The sequence below is a fragment of the Gymnogyps californianus genome, chromosome 15 (genome assembly GCF_018139145.2).
Source record: "Gymnogyps californianus isolate 813 chromosome 15, ASM1813914v2, whole genome shotgun sequence".
NCBI lineage: Eukaryota > Metazoa > Chordata > Aves > Accipitriformes > Cathartidae > Gymnogyps > Gymnogyps californianus.
The window spans coordinates 19,040,466-19,059,057 of record NC_059485.1 but is presented as its reverse complement, the minus strand read 5'-3'; the positions used below and the strand labels follow the sequence as shown (position 1 = coordinate 19,059,057).

The following is an 18,592-nucleotide window of genomic DNA, read 5'->3' as shown; positions in this document are numbered from 1 at the left end:
TAAGAGTACACTACAGGGCAAATCATTTTAGGCATCTAGATAATTTCTCTTGGGATGTCACCGTTGCATACGAAGCACAGTCACAGAAGGTTTGTCCTAGAATCCCATGCTTTCATTCTTAGGAAAGTACTACTGTCTTCTTAAACAGGGTCTTTAAATGACCTGTGATTAATCTATCGTGTACTTTATTACAGTCAAAAGTTCAGACACACAGTGAGCTCTTCACTGCTGGCCAGATAAATGACAGTAGCTTATATTTAGGAGAATGTGTATGCCTTATATCTGCAAGCACTTCGATAGAAAGCAGCACCCCCTCCTTCCCATCCCCTGCCCTGGGATGACACAAGCATTCTAATGCTCAATCACTGTTGATACTGTGAGCTGTACTGATCATTAAGATACCATAGAGGTACAAAATAAATACACAAAAACCAAACAAGGTAACTCTGGAAAAAAACCCAAAACACTCTTGCTGAAAAAATGGAAGAGAAAAGAAATGGTTAATGGTTCCACGAAGGGTGAAAAAAGCTAAAGAACAGAGCATTGTAAGAGGATACCGGATGGTAAATGTTACCAAAGACATAGATGAGGAGGTTTCTGTCCTGCCTACTTCATAAAAAAACAAGGAACAACTAGCAAAATTGGAGAGGAGAATTCCTATCTTTCCCCACTCCAAACCAAAAGAAAACTGCATTTAAGCAGCAAAACTATTTTACACAATGTATTAAAAATGACCCATTTAAAAAAAAAAAAAATCTGTCAAAGTAGCGCAGAAAAATCAATACAATTTTCCTGCCATATTGACTGTGTTTTCCTTTTGGTTTCTTTCAAATTGTAAGAATGAAAAAATCCCTCACATTGTGCTAATTATTCTTCTTCCCTTTGTTTCAAAAACTGAAGTAACTAGAAACAGGACTCCCTCCAACAGCGAACTCTGGCTCTGATAAAAATTTTACACCAAACATGCAAACTTCAGTCTTCAAATTTTGTTTTCTTTTTTCCCCTAAACACCTCAGTTTATATCTTTCTCTGTTTGGAAGTACAGTCTACTATGTACAACTAAAGATGCAGTGTAACTGCCAGTGAAAAGCTCTGACATGGTAGCAAATCCATATGCAATAAACCAATCCATTTTCCTGCTCTCTTGCACTGAATGCTCTGTCAGTTTGACAGCTATCACCTCTAGATCTCTCTCCATTACAAACATTTACTGGCAGAAAAATATCTTTAAATATCTGTGCTTTGAAATATTCTCCTCTTAGACATAATGTCTGCATTTGTTTATATTGAACACAGATTTATTTCTTTTTCTCCCATCTAAACTTTCTCTACAGGAGTATATGTAACCATGTTTTATTTCTTATGTGTTTAGAGTTTCTTTAGGTCCAGAACAGCAGCTGACAGCATGAATGGAAACACAACGTAGATTTTTACAAGCAGAAGACACAATCTTAGGTGTGACCTTTTCTGGTATCTAAGAGAAAAGTTTTGCCAAGAAGCATTTCAGAGACAATGGCAATGTTTATGGGTTTATTAGTATAAGAAAACCATTCAGAGGTTAAAGAGCACATACCTCCTAAACCTGTTCCTCCCACTATCTGACCGGTTTCAACAATACGTGATTATACCTTTTCAATAGTTTTTGTGACCAAGTATCACGACAGCGTGTCCAGGAGTTTTCTCTATGAAGCATTTGGTTTCTGCTCTGGGCCAGTCTTTACATGACAGTGCACCTGTGCAACCACTAAGCTGCTTCAACACTTGGCATCCCAAACTGCAGCGGGTGCAGGTCCCAAAACTAATGCAGCCTGACTACAACATAAGAAGCCTCCCAGCTAACAGGAACCCCCTGGCCTCAGACTGCCATGGTTAGTATCGCACTGAGAAAGAGAATGCAAGCTGCTTTATGGAGAAGGACACACCTTTTTACAAAGCCCCATACACTTACTTTCCTACAGACAACCTTAGCACTCTCCAAGTCACGATCTACACCATACTGTAACTGGTTTTTTTTGGTTTTATCCTTCTGTTCCATAAAATAGTAGCCTTTTCCGTGTAGGATTTAACAATACGTCCGCTAGGCTGGGCCAGGTAGAATCAGGAGCCTTGTCTGCAGGCTACAGGGAAGCCTTTGTTGTTCAAGCGATGTACGAGCAGAACTAGCTCATCACAGTCTCAGCCTGTCTCTTGTTAATTCAAATATACTTTCCATTCAAATATATATACATATACACACAAAACATACATTGCATTGTACCTATATATTTTAAAACTAATGCTCAAATTCAGTTTGTTTACAATATTCACATTTATCAAAAATATGTCCACACAGATAAACATTGTACATTCTCTCTTGCAAAAGGTTCAAAATATGAACTGTGCCATTTAAAGTCTGTGAAGGAAACAGGCCAACGCCCCAATTCCCCACATCATCTTTAAAACAAAACAAAAAGACAATTTAATCAAAGCAGTACAAGTATCAGTGTGGCTACTTATGCCAAGTTAATTCTTCTGTTAAATTAACTAATAGGACATGTTTATTATTTAAGACCTCCCAGTGCAATATATGAATATATAGAGCCTTAATCTGGCAGTGCTGGAGAGCTTAAGGGATACCTAAATCAGGAAATGAGCAGGTGAACCAGTAACCCCGGGCTAATCGAGCACACAAGTCCTTACTCTCTTAGTGAGCCTACAGAAATTGCTGCATGTACTCCTTGCCTCTGTAGTAAGCAAATGGGGAGGGACACTCTATGCACACCAGCAGTTATCACTAGGTCTTGTTTATTCCAGGGTAAGTTTTGTGCTCCCATAATTTCAGCCAGCAGCTAAAAACAGGGTAGGAAAATTTTATCATCTCAGCCTATTTCATTATTCTCCGCACTAAGTGCTAAGGGTGTAGAAGTTTTCTCTTGGAAAACAAAAGCCGATTTACAGTAAGATGAGCATATAAAAATTACGAAGTTAAAGCTATCATTTTATACAGAATTTATTTTCTTCTAGCTCTGCAAAACCCTACAGATGTTCTCCCTTTCCCCAAAGACTGCTCAGAAGAGGAGCTTCAATAATCTCATATCCCTGATAATGGATTACCCACTTCCTGAAAAAAAGGGCAGATTATCCTACACACGGAGAGAGTTCAGACACCAACATCAAGCCAGTTCCAAATACACTTTACAATTAAAGGAGGACCTAATCTCAGGCAGAATGCCAACAGTTGCATTTCAGGGAACTTGAACAATATATCGCTTCATTTTGATACTTATTTCTGTAGTCTTTCCAAAGTTATGCTCTATTAAAAGTCAAAGAGTAGCAACAAACACCTCCTCTGCAGCAGCAAAGGTACAGAAACAGCATTTCATAATGAAAAACTAATCAATGTAGAATCCCAAACTAGTCCTCTGTTATTTTGACTTTGATTTTAAAATCAAAGGGCATTTATAACAACAGATCAGCTGCTGAGTTTATAATCTTACTATTAGTGCATATTGGTAATCTCTAGTCTTACTAGAGGGGAAAAACTTTAGGAAGACTAGGCCTGTTAGAAGGCCATCAAGATAGTTAAGGGGCCAGAGCACAGGATGTATAAGAAGAGGCCTTGCTGTCGGTGGTGTTCTTTACCCATGTGCTTGTTCTGAGCAAACAAACCTAAAGGGACTTAGCATACCTGACATGCCTACTCCTCTGTCAAGTGTCACTGCATTGGCCAATTGATTCAAAGTCTCTCAACTGGAGAAGAGGGCTTACAGGCTTATTGAAAAGTAAAGCAGAACCAGGAATCTTGTCTCCGCATGGAACCAGATTATAAAGCAAACATTTTCTGTATACAGTGAAGATATTACCAAAAAAAACCCAAACAAACCAAAGAATCCCAACACTCTTCCACCCCCAGACTGAAGAGCTTTTATTAGTCCTTACCTTAGAACTCGTCCTTGTATAGATCGTCTTATGACTTACTCCCTTCTGCTGGGCCTGTTGGGGGGGGGGAGGGGGAATTTAAAAATTAGACTGTTTTTTAAACAATGCATTGGGCAACATCCACGTGCATCAGGTGCACCATTGACCTCCATACCTTTTAAAAAAACCAAAAAGGTATTTGCCTGCACTTCTGCATGGCTTCCAACCTTCATACTTGCAACTGCAGTATAGAGAATAAGGCGACAAATACCCTCACAATAGAGAAGAGCAGGTAATTAACCACATTATTAAAGTGCTTACAGCATAAGCAACTCATTTCAGTCTCTAAAACCCCAAGCAGCATTACTACTTGTGACACCTTTGTCATAAATACTCTTAGCTAATATTCTCATTGTAGCTTACTGCTGTGTTCCCCCGCCCCTCCTTTCTCTACAGGAAGTACAAAATTCTGCATTAAACAGGCAATCTCTGGAGAGCGTCTCCCTTCCTACGACTAACAGAGGTATTTGCTGCACAGGTAGGGGATTTTAGAATATCAGCTCTGCAGCTTACAGTATTTGGATCCCCAGTTCTGAAACAAAAATAACTATATTCTGAATATATGCAATGGAGTATGGGTTTAGCTCAGCTGACTTGCTGAGGGTTGATATACGAGGCCCTTGTCCTATTAGGTAGAAAAGTTTGAACTAATCTGATGAACATTATTTTTCTTTTCAAATGAATGATATTCAGCCTAGCAGATTTTGAAATAACCGAGTTCTAGTTTCCTGCAAAACACAGTATTACAACAACTTTTTGTACAACTTATTTCTCCCTTAAGTTGTTTTCCCCTGAAAAACGTAACAAAATAATCCAGCATTGGTGTAGCTACACCAAAGTTACACCTATTTGCTAACATAATGTAGCTGTGTACACCCCAAGGACAATTAAGCATGCTCATTAATACAGACATTGGCAGTCTGAGGTTTCTTCTGAGTCTCTTTCCTGAGACAGTGGGAATCAACAACACATGGTCTTCTGCAACATGTCTGAAAGCTCAGGTAATTGTCCTCTAACTTTAGAAGTTTAAGCAAGAGGAGAACAAACGAGATATGGTAAAGCCTAAGAGTGTGAACACCACAGATATGAGCACTTTCATATATTAATTTTAGAGAATTTAAAACAGTTGATTCCACAGCTGGACATCTCCAGCACGTACTCCCACCAATACACATGGACTCCAAGCAAGTCAATCATTAATATAGTGCAATTAGGTCTGTCTATTTTTATATCAGAAAGGTCACATGGCTGCCTGGTCAAGTACAAAAGGAGTAAATGGCTAAAGACAAGCATTACATAGCCAAACTCCACTGCACCCTCCCACCCCACCCCCCAAAAAACATCACACCCCATGCAAACGTGTCAGAATATTGCAATTAAACCCGACAATAAAGGCATCCCCAAATGAGCAGACATTTAAAAGAAATTTTAGTTCTTTAGTTCTCAGTTACAATTCAAAGCTATGTATAGATGGAATATAAATAGCTATTTTTCTTTCAGACCATTAACACAGTTTATCTATTTTGAGTATTAACATACATCTATCTGCTTCTGAGCACGCATCCATACAGCCTAACACAAGCAGTTTTAATGGCCTCTCCAACCTTACAGGCAGGGCAGGGTGTATGCTAAAGAGCTAGAAGAATAGCAAGGACTAAATTCACGGTCTGTTGCCAATAATTTGCTTGTCACTAACTCTAACTGCTTCAGCACTGAAGCAAAGGCACTTATGATCTAAACAAATGCCAGGGTAGTATTATCAGATTGCAATAACCTTGGTGTTGGAGATGGTGAGAGACATGTGCAGTGTGGACTGGTTTGCTTTGCTTGCCTGCCTTAAATTTATGGACAGGGTAATTTTAGAGCAGGAATAGCTTCTTTTTCAGTTTTCTTTACAGTCCAAATGACAAGGCTGATCACGGGAAGGAGGCTCTTTCAAGATTTCATATTAACAGAATGAAGAAGCAAAGACAACCAAGGGGAGAAAACAAAGGTTGCAATAAAATGAGAGAGCTGGGAAGAGCAGAGGTGCTTAAATACGTGATGGGTCCACAGATAGCCTGTTAGAAACATTTACTTTGCAGCACTTAATAATTAACAGCAAAAAAAAAGAGAAGCAGAAAGCTGCCTTCCCTTGCATTCAAATTCTAGCTGCAGGAACACCTGCAAACTTTCAAATATTAATGACAGAAAAGACATTCAGTACAAAGATTCCCAATAGCTCATTACTGTGCAATACTATCCACAGCCATTTTGCAAATTACAAAGGACATAAGTATCATGTATTGCTTGGAAGCAATAAAGAGCTAACATAGAATGCTGCTGGACTCCTTGGATTCGAGTTATCAGTGCTGTTCCTGCAAACTAACTATCTTAGAGAGAAGTCTTTTGCAACACGGTCTAACTGCTAGCCATTGCACAAAGAAGGAAATTCTAACAACAGGGAATTCCCTTTTCTGGTAATACAGAGCCCTAGATGTGATCCATGTAATTTCTGTGCTCTGGGTATTCCTGGATGCTCTGACAATCCTACTGGGACTTCCTGTAAGCCGGAAAAGCTTTCAGATGCTCCAGCTTCCTGTAGGAATTGGACATAAAAATGCAAGGTTTTAAGAGAATACAGTTCAATACAGAACCATCCACTTCCCTCTCATCACAGCTACACAGCACCTGTAAGGTATCACCCCTCCTGCTGCCCTCGGACACCACCTGGGGCTGGAGTCAGCTAAGCATACTGCACCCGCTTGGTTATTTGCTCTCCTGTTCGTAGGCCCAGAAAGGCCAAGGAACATTTTGGCAAGTTCTAGTGGGCACCCTAAATCCGGTGTTCAGTTGGGTAACATTCCGGCAGCCCCAATATCCCAACAGCAACCGTCCACTTAAGGATGTGCTGTATATACAAACATACGTTGCAGAGAGCAGTTCCTAGATGAAGACCAACATGAAAATAAACTCATAACAAAATTTTACTTTCGTGATAGAAATTTTAAAATGTTCAAGGAAGAAGCTGCAGATCACAAGCTTTTGGTTTAGGGAGCTCTGCATGTGAATATAAACTGCCCCTTCAATTGGGACCAGCTGGCAGAATAAGTGTAAACTGTGAGTATTTGGGTGAGCATCACCAGTAATGAGAGGATCTGTCTTTGCCTCATCCCCGGGTCTTGACTTATTTTGCAGAAAAAGCAAGCGGACCAGCAGTGAGTATTACCCTGCGCATTCACGCCAAGAGGCACCCACAAGCCATTTAACTGCCTTCCACAGTCTCCACGCACTGGAGCTAACTCAAAGGCTAAATCCAAAGCCTCCCAAGGCCGGCTCGCAGCAGAGAGGAGGGGAGAGCGCCAGCTCCTTCGGACACCGACAGCTCCCGGGGCTGCCGCCGGTGCCACCGCGGGCACCAGAGCCCAGGGAAACAGCGGCTCGGGGCCGCGGCCCGACCCTCCCCCGGCGGCTCCGCCCCAGCCACACCGATCTCGCACGGGCACGGCCAGCGACCCACGGCCCGGCACCGGGAGCGAGTCCCAGCGCGGCGCCCGCGAAAAGGGGCCCGACGAAGGCCGGGCTCGGGGCAGGCCCCCTCCCGGTCCTGCCCGGCCTCTCGCCGGGAAGGCGCCGCCGAGGTCCCGCCGCCCGGCACCGAATTCCAACCCCCTCCCCAGCCGGCTCCCGGTGCCGCCGGAGGCGCGCCCGCCGCATCCCGGCCGCGCTGGGGCCGCCCTTACCGCCACCGCCCTCAGCGCCGCCGCGCCTCTCAGGCCGCCGCCGCCGGCGGGACCGGGAGAGCGAGCCAGCGGCCGCCGCGCGCATGCGCAAAGGACGCGGCGGGACGGGAGCGCGCATGCGCTCCGCCGGGCGGCGCGGGCACGTGCGCGGCGTCTGCGGTGTTGAGGCCGAGCGGGCGGCGCCGCGGCGGAGAGAGGGGCCGGGGCGGGGCGGGGCGGGGCCGGGCCGGGCCGGGCCGGGCCGGGCCGCGGGCCTCGAGCGGGGGGCGGTGAGGGGCGGTGAGGTGTCGGGGGGCCGTGAGGGGCTGTGAGGGGTGACGGGGGGCTTTGAAGGGTCGGGGGCGGTGAGGGGTGACAGTGAGGGGCTGTGAGGCGTGATGGGTGATGGGGGGGCTGTGAGGTGTCAGGGGGTGGTGAGGGGTGATGGGGGGCTGTGAGGTGTCAGGAGGCGGTGAGGGGTGACAGGGGCTGTGAGGGGTGATGGGGGGCTGTGAGGTGTCAGGGGGGTGAGGGATGATGGGGGGCTGTGAGGTGTCAAGGGGGTGAGGGGCAACGATGAGGGGCTGTGAAGGGCGTTGGGGGATTGTGAGGGGTGACGGGGTGGTGGTGAGGGGCAGTGCTGGTGCTGCAGACAGGCAGGCAGGGCTGCTGGGCACAGCAGCGGTGGGTAAGGAGGCCTCGGGCTTGTGGTTCTGCACTGGAGGCTGCACTATTTACCGGCCTTGCCGAGGCTTCAGGTGAAAAGCTCAGTGCAAATACTAGATACAATTGTTGCTTTAAGAACACTTTAAGATCTGAATAGTTTTGTGCTCAGTAACAATGTGACTGTTTTTTTGCAAAGCCTGAAATGGGCGGGACAGAAATGGGTTCATTTCAAAGATGAAGGACTTCCATAGTGTTTATTTGACTTGACTTGGCAGCAGTGTTCTGTTTACGACTGGATAAATAACTGCCACATTAAAGATTATTAACTGGGAATGCTTAAGTGACCAATAAAGTACTAATCTTTTATATGGCGTTGTAAATGTACACAGCTTGGTAATGCCGGTTCTTGCCAAACAGATAACAAATCCCTTACCCGGAAGGTTTACAATCTAAAAGAAACCACAAAGGACCACAAGGAAAGTACAAGACATGATAATGAAACATAAAACACAAAGAAGAGTTGTAGCCATTGCAGCTGGATTTTAAATGGGGTCTTAAGAGGGTTTTTCAGATTTATCTTAAAGCTGCTGGGCAGTGATCAGAAGCAAGATAGACACAGCATCCATCGTGCCAGGGACAAATGGTTAGTAGGGTCTCGAGCATTGCGGTGACGGGCAGTGCTGGGTACCCCGCCTCTGATGGTGGCTAGTGCTTCAGAAGGCAGGGCAGTCCCACTGTTTCAAAGAATGGCTAAGCTCATAACTGGTTGACAGCACTAAGCAGACCTCTTAATATGCGCTTCCTTCAGGGCTTCCTTGTGACTGGCTGATAACTGCTGTGAAGAGCAATGAACTCCGTGAATGTCACAGAAGCACGTGACAGAGCCATTTCCAGAAGCTGTGTGGAGAAATCATTTGTTTATCCAAATGTAAGTTGGAAATATAATGCATTATTTTACATTCACTTGTGTTTGGTTCTGTAGGGTCCTAGAGGGCACTTACACACATGGAAAGGATTATGTTCCCTATGCTAAATGAAGTTGAGCTAGCAAGGAAAGCAGGTTTAGAAGAGGGTGAAAGTAGATGGAGAGGTGTGGGAACAGAGATAAGTACGGGCAGTATTTGATAAGATTTTGTAGGAGGATGAAAAGCTTCCATCTGTCTTCGGTATTTATAGCATCCTTTCACTGTAGTACATGGGTCCTAGGTAGTCTGTATATTTGGGCTCATGGTGCTCCTCTGGGGTAAAGCAGTGGTGGTATTCCCATATTTCTCCAGGGAAACTGTGGCAGAGAGAAGGTGTTCACATGGTGCGAACAAAGCTGGGGGTTGACAGGCTTTAGAAAAGCAAGACCAGGCACAGGGAGATGGGTTGGACTTCAGGAATTTCTCTGCTGAAATGTGAACCATGATTTGAACTGAACATACCCTTTAGCCAAGGAGTTGCTCTCAGTGTTCAGAAAGAAGAAGTAATTGAAGGTTCTCTCCAAACGTCTGTACTGATGCTCAGCAGTGCACTGTCAAGAGATATTTTAGGAGTATAATGGTGACACTTTTGTCACCAAAGTCTCTGCATTGCCCGATGGTTTTACCATTCCAGTAACCCAGGTGCCACAGAGGATAGTGTTCAAGGAGGCAGAGCCCTGCACAGAGGTAAGATCAACGCAGGGAGATCTTTTAGAAGGGGGGCCTATGTGATGGCAGGATAAAAGGAGACAGCAGCCTGTGGACTAGTAGAAGTTGAAAAAATGGCAGACGATGTGGACAGAGTGGATGCTGTGTGCTGTCTTAAAACTTTGGAGACTGCATGGCTATATGAATAATCTTCATTAGCCTGTACTCAGGCTGTTGGGCTGTCTGTGACTATGTGAGAGAGAGGGTGAAAACCATGCTTGACTAGTTGGTTGATGGCTGATGGAAAACATGTTTGAATGCACCTACTTTTCTTCCTGGAGAAAGGTGTTCATTGCTGGCAGTTTCACAGAAGCCAAGGAATGCTAAGGCTCTGAGTACTAAACCCTGCAGCAGCTCAAATAAAGAGCAAGACTCGGTGACCCCCCTGGGCACTGAGGGCAATGAGCCTGCAAGGGCTTTCTAGGGATAAATGAAGGATATTTGTTTATAGGGCTGCCAATCAACAACTTCCCTGAGTTTTGGAGAACTTCCACATGGCATGAAATAAGTAGTTCCTCAAGTGCAGTGTTCGGTGAAGCCTGTTTTCCTATGGGTTTGTGTCTTGAGGGTGGCTTCTCTCTCTCTATTCTCCAAAGACTAATAAGGGGTGAGCTCATACTGAACCATTTCTTTGTGTGGGGATGCTATTCCACTTGAGCATTTATTTTCCTGAAGTGTATTGGAACGGAAATTTCTCCAGTGTGTGCAGTTGTATATCTCTCATTTTCTTATGAAACCAGGCTAGAGTTACGGTCTAGGCACTGGATGTAATGGAGTCTTTTTGGCAGGGGCAATGGAGGGACTGGAAGGCTGGATTGGGAAAGGACACGAAAGCAAGAAGAGAAAAGAAAGAGAGGAATGGCTGGGTGGGTGGCGTGGACCATCACACAGGAAAGCTGTCCATAGGGGTGTCCAACAGCCTTGGAGAGGGGGCTAGCTCTCGTAGGGTGGGCAGGAGAGCAGCTGGGAGCATCGGCAGCGAATGCCGGGATGTGCAGAAGGGACTAAGGCCAAAACCTGAACTGGGCTAGTAAAACTGTGGCTTTGCTGGTCCCACAGCAAAGCTGTTTGCGCAGGGCTGCTTGCATGGAAAGCTGATAAGCCTGGCAAAGTGTGACCTCCTGTGGGTAAAACTGGGAATTACCATGCGATAATTAAGCAAATCCTTTTCATATCACGTGCCAGCATCTTAATGGGAGGTTTGCCCAGTGGTGTGGATCACCTTCCCTTCCACCTGCAGCAGCCAGACCTGGTTCCCCGCCTCTGGATGAGCTGCTGATGTTCCTCCTGGCAATGAGGGTGAGGCTGAAGCCAAAGGTGCCAAAATTGGGAGAGTGCTGGTGGATGTTTTAATGACGCTAAAAGGGACACTGTTGCGAAGGTGGGCACGCATTTCTCTGTGGCTCTAAGAAGCGCTCTGCAGATGCTACGTTTTCTGTTTGGTTGGATGGGTTGCAGCCAGCTTTTCCTGTTTCTTTGTCCCTTCCCTCTCCCCAGCTATGGTACCTCCTGCCTTCTAGGGCTGGGCGGTCATCTTTTTGTACCGTGAACGTCATGGGAAGGGTTAGCTTTTGGTACTGGGTGATCCTCTTGGCGTGGACAGGGGATTCGTTAGGGAATTAGCAGCCTCCCTTCTGGATGACTTTAGTCCGCCTCCTCCATGAGAGGACCAGGACATAGCTGTGTGGCGACGTGTGTAGTACGCTCTCAGCATATTGCATCAGGTATTCCAACGTGTGATGATTGCCTGTTAGCATCTGGCTTTGGCTGCAGGTACTGGTGTTGCATTGGATACCTGGTAGGGTCAGGTCCAGAGAGATCCCTCTGGCTGTTGGGCACCTTTGGGGCACGCTTTCCAGCTCCTGACTATCTGGAGGAAGAGAGTTCATTGCAGAAGGATCTGGCATGTGGCAGTTTTTGCCTCCACCCATGGAGTGCCTGCCTGATGACCTGCGGGGTCTCAGGGAATGGCTTATTTTCCCAGGGCTTTTCCTGAGAAGGTGATTTTGAAGGAGTTTGGTTTATTCTCAAGTGCAGGTGTATCGTATAAGCTCCAGGGACTGTTGGTGAGTCACATGCTACAGACATGGACGGATAACTAAATGTTGCTTGATTTATGCCCTGCACTGTCTTTGATGTTGTCTTGGTCCCTTCCTTCCCCCTGTACTCCTCTGCACCAGCCCAAATGCAGGACTGCCTCTTCTCAGAGGACTTACTGCCTTTCACCAGGCAAAGCAGGATCTGGTTTTTCGGGCAGTGATCTCCCTCATAGCATTGTGCCTCTGCCTGGGTAGCTGGCTCTGGGTCTTGGGTGCATTTACCACATAGCGTGATGGAGTGGGAGCCGCGAGGGGCCTGCAGAGTTCACAGCAGAGGTGGCTGGACAAGCAAGTGCAAAACCAGGCTGCCATCCCATGGCTTTGCTTTCTGGAGACCTGAGAATGGGCTGAACCCACCTGGATGAAGGATGAGGAGAGGGCATGGTGTCCAGAGGGCCTCTGCCTGGAGTGGGTTCCTCGCTGTCCCAGCCAAACAGTCAGGGCAGGTCCCTCGCTCAGCCTGTCAAGTGGGCTTTGCACCAAAATCCATGGCACTGAGTGCTCTCAGACCTGTCTGTGTTCTCCCCTAGGGCAAAGCAGAACCTGCAATTAGTGTTTCCAAAAGGTGTGAAATGGAGCCAGAGCAAAAGCACGCTCGGTGGGTGCTCTGACCCAGGCCTGGTCCTCGCAGCCCTCGCACCTGCGCCGGAGCGTGAATTGCTACTCTGTGCCGGTGCCCCTCACCCCCTCTGCACAGTCTGTTTTCATTAGTGCGTGCTCTTGGGTTAAGGACCGTTCTCACTTCCAGCTGAACAAACACTTTCCATCGCGTGTAAAACCCAGCCTGGTGCTAATAGGCGTCTCCCTCCGCCTTCCTCCCTCCCCTCTGCCACCTTTTGTGCAGTTGGCAGGACAAAAAAGTGGCGCTATTACCTGACTTATTATCGGCACGGGACTGTAATTTATGGCGTATGCTTGGTAAAGTGCCATGCTGAAAACATTTATGGCCCACTTAGAGTCCTGCGGGGTGGTGGGGAGGGCGACGACTGTGGAGGGGAAGCCAGTTGTTCCACCCTTGCAAAATACTGCAACAGCCCAAAAGCTTCCTCTGCCTTCTGACAGCAACACTGTGGGCGGGCAGGCTCAGCGCCCCTGCCCCATGGATGTCAGACCAGGTTGAGACACCAGTGCCCAGGACAGACATAATGCCTTGTTGTCCTTAGGAAACACATGGTTTTGTCTCCCTTTGGGCATTTATCGAATTCCCCATCTTTACTGCTTCTGGTCCTGTACAGTCTCACCCCTCACGCCAGGATATCAGACCTTGCCTTTCTCATGTTCCTCATACATGTGGCACCTCCTCCTTCCTCCCCAGGCTCCAGCGCCCTGTCCTCTTGTGGAAGAACAACTGCCAGCCTGCAGAAGCTGCCCCATGTGCAGCAGACTGAGCACAGGAGCCGTGAATAACTCCTCCTAAAGGAAGGCATTACAGCAGGTCAGCTGCTCTCTAGCAACGAGGTTCATGCTCTGTCTGAAGCAAACAACCCGATCATTTAGTTCGCCATGTCTGGATTTGACCTGGAAATGTGCTGTGGAGAGAAGGGGACAAATGAATCGTCATTGCTGTAGGTGGGCTGGATTTGAATAGCAATCCAGGGGGCAAGGGAAAGTCATTCCTGGCAGCAGTGACTTTTCCAGTGATCGGAGAGACTTGTGAGAAATGGGACTTTATACCCCAGTCTTGCGATGTGTGGTATGGAAATTCAGTATGGAAAAGTGTATTTGACACTGGGCTATTTGCTGATTACTGAAAAGCTAATGTTGGCTGTTGAGCTTCTCTCAGGAAAACATCATCATTTATCTTTTAAAGGTGTTTGGAGCTTGGCTGTCTGCCCTGTCCAGTTGTCCTGATTCAAAGGATGGGGAAGCAGAGCATTGTCCAAACCATTTCACCAGCTTCAGGAGCACACTTTCCCTGAAGCTGCTTAGTTAGAGAGAGCATTTGCTTGGCCTGCAGTGAGCCAGGCTCTCTGTACACCTTGGGGAAGAATCACATGGCAGTTTGTCCTCTTTCTTCGGGTTCTGTCTTTGCCAGCTGCTGCGTGAAAAGCAGGTCTTATGAGCCTTCTGCTTCAACAGTGCCGTACGTGCATCCGTGTGCTCATGCTAAAGGAGATGTTCTGGCTGTGGTTGTGTTGGTGTGTAAATCCCAGGTGCTCTCTGCTAGTTGCCGTCTGAAGGTTTGCAAGACAAAACCTCGGCAGTCGGATGACAGAAGGAGTCGTGTGATGCACACAGTACCAAGCTGATGCCACTTCCAAACAGAGTCATCACCCCTAGCTGCTGTTATTTCTGGACATCCTGTCCGAAGGGTCCCAAGGCTGAGGTTTTGGTCTGGGAGAATGCCTTGAGCTGGAGTTGCTTCACTCGTGCTGTGGTTGGGCAGAGCGCATGTTTTGGATGGCATTCATTTCCCCAAACAGTAGCTGTCTAGAAGTTTGCCATCTGGTGTAATTTTGTCCTTTAAGCTCCATCTGTGCTATGCAGTGGGGAGAGACCGAAGCCTCCTGCGAGTGAATCAGCTCATTTGTCTTAAGCACTATCGGATGGAGCAGGTTGCTCTGGAGCTGCTTCTATTTCTTCTCACTGGAGCTTAGATATTCAGGTGCCGAACTGGGTGCTAAAATCAGAGGAGATGACAGCCACCCCTTGCACTTTTTGTGTGAGCGAGGGATGGTGGGAAGCTCATGTTGTCTGTGGAGTCTAAGCCACCTTTTGTCCTTGTTCTGTTGACTGAGTTCCAGACACGCTGTGCCAAGGTCAAAATCTCCACTCGGATCCTAGAGAGAGCCCCCCTTTCTCAGACGGTCTGAAGCGGATGGGTGGCAATGCTAGGACTGGATCCCACTGATAACAGAGAAGAACCACAATCTTGAAATGCTTCAGTGCATCCCGCAGGGTGAAAGCAGTTTGGCTGATAATAAAACCTCTGCTGAGTGCGAGATTATTCAATGAGAAAGGGGGGGGGGGAATGGCAAAAAATACCTGTCTTAAGAGGGTTCACTGTATGTGCACCTGATAAAAATCATAACATGGGATCAGCTTTCTTCTCTGCTTGCTCGGCTTTTGGCATGCGTAACCAAGCTCTGGCAGGCAGGGCAAATTTCCTTCTCCCCGGGGTCGTTAAAAAAAGACCATTTCCCCATTTAAAGAGCGGGAGGGAGGTGGGGATGGAAAGGGGAGCTGAGCCAGGCAGCGGGCTAGCCCTGCCCACGCTGCTGCGCAAGCTAGCCTTGGCTCTCCCACCCCCACCGCTCTCCGCGGCGTTAGGCACGTGGGATTGAGGGGGGCTGGATGGGTATGAAAGCAAACACACATCTGGAAGTTCCTCCAGTTAATTGGGCAATTATTCATACCACTCTTGCTGGAAGCAGCCTGCTACTGCTGAGCCAAAACCAACAACAACAGACCGTGGGCGTACTCCAGCCCTGCTCGGAGCGGGGAGGCATGTGTGGCGAGGTGGGGCTGCGGAGGGCAGGTTAAGCAGTGAGGGCATGGACCCGCTCCTGGGCTGCTCCGCTTGGCTGTGGAAGTGGGTGGGGAAGCCCTGGAGGCCCTGGATGTGGTGAGATGCTGGGGAAGCGCTTGCTTCAGAGCGCATGTGGGCCCCAGGTGGGGAGGAGGAAGCTGCTGCTCTGGAGCACCATGAGAACCCAAGTCAACCTGTGTTGGGTTTTATTAGGAGCTTGGCAGGCCGTGGTGTCGGTGAAGGTAGTCCAGGCCCAGCTGTGCTCTGTAACACTTTACTCCTCGTAAATAGTGGATTCGCTGCCATTTCTGCCCAGCTCCCACCTGAGCAAGGCTCTGGCAGCCCATGTTCACCTTTTCCATCCCTCCTCCTTCCCCTTCCTCACATCCCTGGTTCCTCCTTAGTCCAACAGCAGTGTCACTGCATGTCCCCATCCCCTGCCTGTCTCTGGTACCAGTGCTGTGCAGGTGAAACGCTGAGGGAGTGCGATGCTGGCTGGCCTTGGCTTTGACAATTCATTCCCCATGATTTGCCTGCGAGATGGGAGCCGGGCATGAGCGCTTTAGTCACAGTGGCTTTCCCTGTGGCAGAGTTAATGGGCTTCAGCAGATCCTCAGGGAGATGATGTGCAGGAGTACCCTGGACACCATCAGCTTTGAAGCATTGTCTCTCCTCCTTCTCATCTCTAAATCCGGTGGGATATAGGGTTGCTCCTGAGGCTGAATTCTCTGTGATTGCATATCAGTGGGACAGACCACATCTTGAAAGCGTTCCCCTGGAACCGTGGCTGACTGCTGTTTGAGTGCTTTGCCATTCCCTCCTCACTGCCGAAGCTCACAGGAAGCCTACCCCCTTCCAGCAGAATATCTGTTATTGATAAAAACGATCCCCTTCTCTCAAATTGTGCCTGCCGCAAGGAGGTGGGGGTGCTGCATTTAGCCCATCTGCTTTCCGCTTTGCCTGAGAGCGCGTCTCTGGCACTGGGAGATATTGTGGCAGCCTCAGAAGTGCACGCAGTGCTGGGCTCCACCAGCGTAATTGGAGCAAGCTCCAGCCAAGCCCAGCTGGGACGTGGAAGGAGAAGAGTTCCCGTTGTTCCCTCTTTCCTTGTCTTTTTCCCTCTTCCATGAGATGGGTCTTCTCTGAAGAACTTTAGTGCCATTAACTCAAGATCTTCCTTAGGATAACGTAAATCAGACAGACAGTTTGGCTCCAGGCTGAACGTGTGAACGTAAGCAAGGCTGTACTGGGTCACACCGCGGAGTTGTTTAGTGCAGGATCCTCTCCCCAGCTGGAGTGAGTGCTCTAGGAAAGGGCTTAAAACAATGCATACATGGTGTGTGTTGTCCTGCCTCTTCTCTGGCAGTCCATGGATGTGATGAAAGGTTTATCTAGTGGGTGATCAGCTAGTATTTGGCATCTTTGTTTGACCATTTTTGAAGTGTTTTAGAAGCAGCGATGGTGCTAACTCAGAAAGGCTTGGGGATGTGAAGTTCTCTGCATGAGATTTAGCAGTGGTCTCAAAAGTACTGTGAGGACATCTCACCATCAAACAACATTGGAGAGAGGGGAGCATGATTCCCGGTTTTACAGGAGGGAGCAAAGAACTTAAACGGCTTATCCGAAATCTCAGTGGGAATCCTTAACAGAGTGTGGTGTTGAAACCAGATGCTCGGACTCCTGTGACTGTCCAGCCTTCCTCTTTGATAATCACCCACACAGAGATCTAAGTTAGGATGGGAAATGATCGTTGAGGAGCTAGAGCAGAAATAAAACTAACTGAAGTGAAAGCCTTCCTTACAGTCAAGGTGGATGACTGTGCTGTAGAAGGAGGATATGGCCCAGGTGGAGAGGCCAACCAACAGAACGTGCTTTGTCTATGTTTAAGAAATGGAAACGTTGCTGAGGGTCCAGCTGAGGAAATACGATGCTGAAGGTGCTCAGAAAATCAAGATATGTGGTGAACAACAAATGAGAGCGGTACAGCGTCAGGGAACAAGGAGCGAGTTCGGGACAGGATCCGCTAGTCAGCCAGAAGGGACAGGCTAGAGCCGCCAGCCATGTCAAAGGGATGGGAAAGGTAGGAGGGTGTACGGAGCTGGGCATTGAAATGAAACAGCCGAGATACAAGCACCAAGGGACAGCTCTCGCTCTCACTGAAGGGAATGGACCGACTCCCATTGACGTCAATGAGGGCTGAACTGGGACCCTTGCGAGAAATATATTGAACACAGACAAATCCAGCAAAGTCAAAACAGATGATGCAGGCCGCTTAATACAGTCACAGGGAGCTTGTTGCGAAACCTCCTAACGAGGCAGTTCTGTCAAGCAGCCATCTCCGAACCCAGGAGGCTCCAGCCTAGGAGAGGAACATGGGAGGCTGTGGTCCTGGAGAAGGCATGCCCAAGATGGAAGGCAGAAATGGCATGGGATGGGTCCTCATTGTGCTTGAACATAACCCCACTGGCAACCTGGTTTGTGTGACCTCCTTAGCTACCTTACCATATCCCAGGTACTTTTTCTTGAGGCTTCCCTGTCCCACTGATGAAGCTTTTATGAAGCTGGAGGCGCGGACAGACTGGACAAGTTATCACAGAGGAATACGCTGCTGTACATCCGCTGACGGTGGGGGGCATCTATGTGCACACCCTTAATCCATGGCACATGCAAGTCAATTTGAGTTAGCCAACGTGACAGAACCGCACTAAGCTGGCTGAAATGACCTTATTTGCATGGACTAAGCGAATGCACATGGACTGTAATGCTGACACGCAGTAACTGGTTACCGCGTGATAGCCTGTTCCTGTGTTTGCGTTCAGTCTGTGACTCATCGCCCCAAACTCTTCCCTTGCTGTGCTTCTCAGTCCCTTGTTCCAGGTTCCCAGTGCCCGGTTTCCTCTGCGTCAGGGATGTCTGTGATCCTACCCCAGCCCCTTGTCTCTCCAGAGAGTAGTTTTGGCAGCTCTCCTGCCCTGCTCCGTGGAGTCACAACGATCTCCTCCAGGGACAGGCTCTCCTAGTCCTCTT

At 47.9% G+C, this 18,592-nt stretch overlaps 1 protein-coding gene across 2 annotated transcripts in view; it reads right to left on the bottom strand.

Annotated features, from left to right (window-relative positions):
• TBC1D24 (TBC1 domain family member 24) overlaps positions 1-7,721 on the bottom strand; it is a 28,385-nt gene extending 20,664 nt beyond the window's left edge. For both annotated transcript variants that reach the window (XM_050905904.1, XM_050905902.1), the window contains exons 1-2: positions 7,680-7,721; positions 3,919-3,972 (exon numbers count right to left, since the gene is read on the bottom strand). The gene's annotated coding sequence lies outside the window, so the exon portion shown is untranslated. The remainder of the gene's footprint in view (positions 1-3,918; positions 3,973-7,679) is intronic.
• Between the last annotated feature and the right edge of the window lie 10,871 nt (positions 7,722-18,592).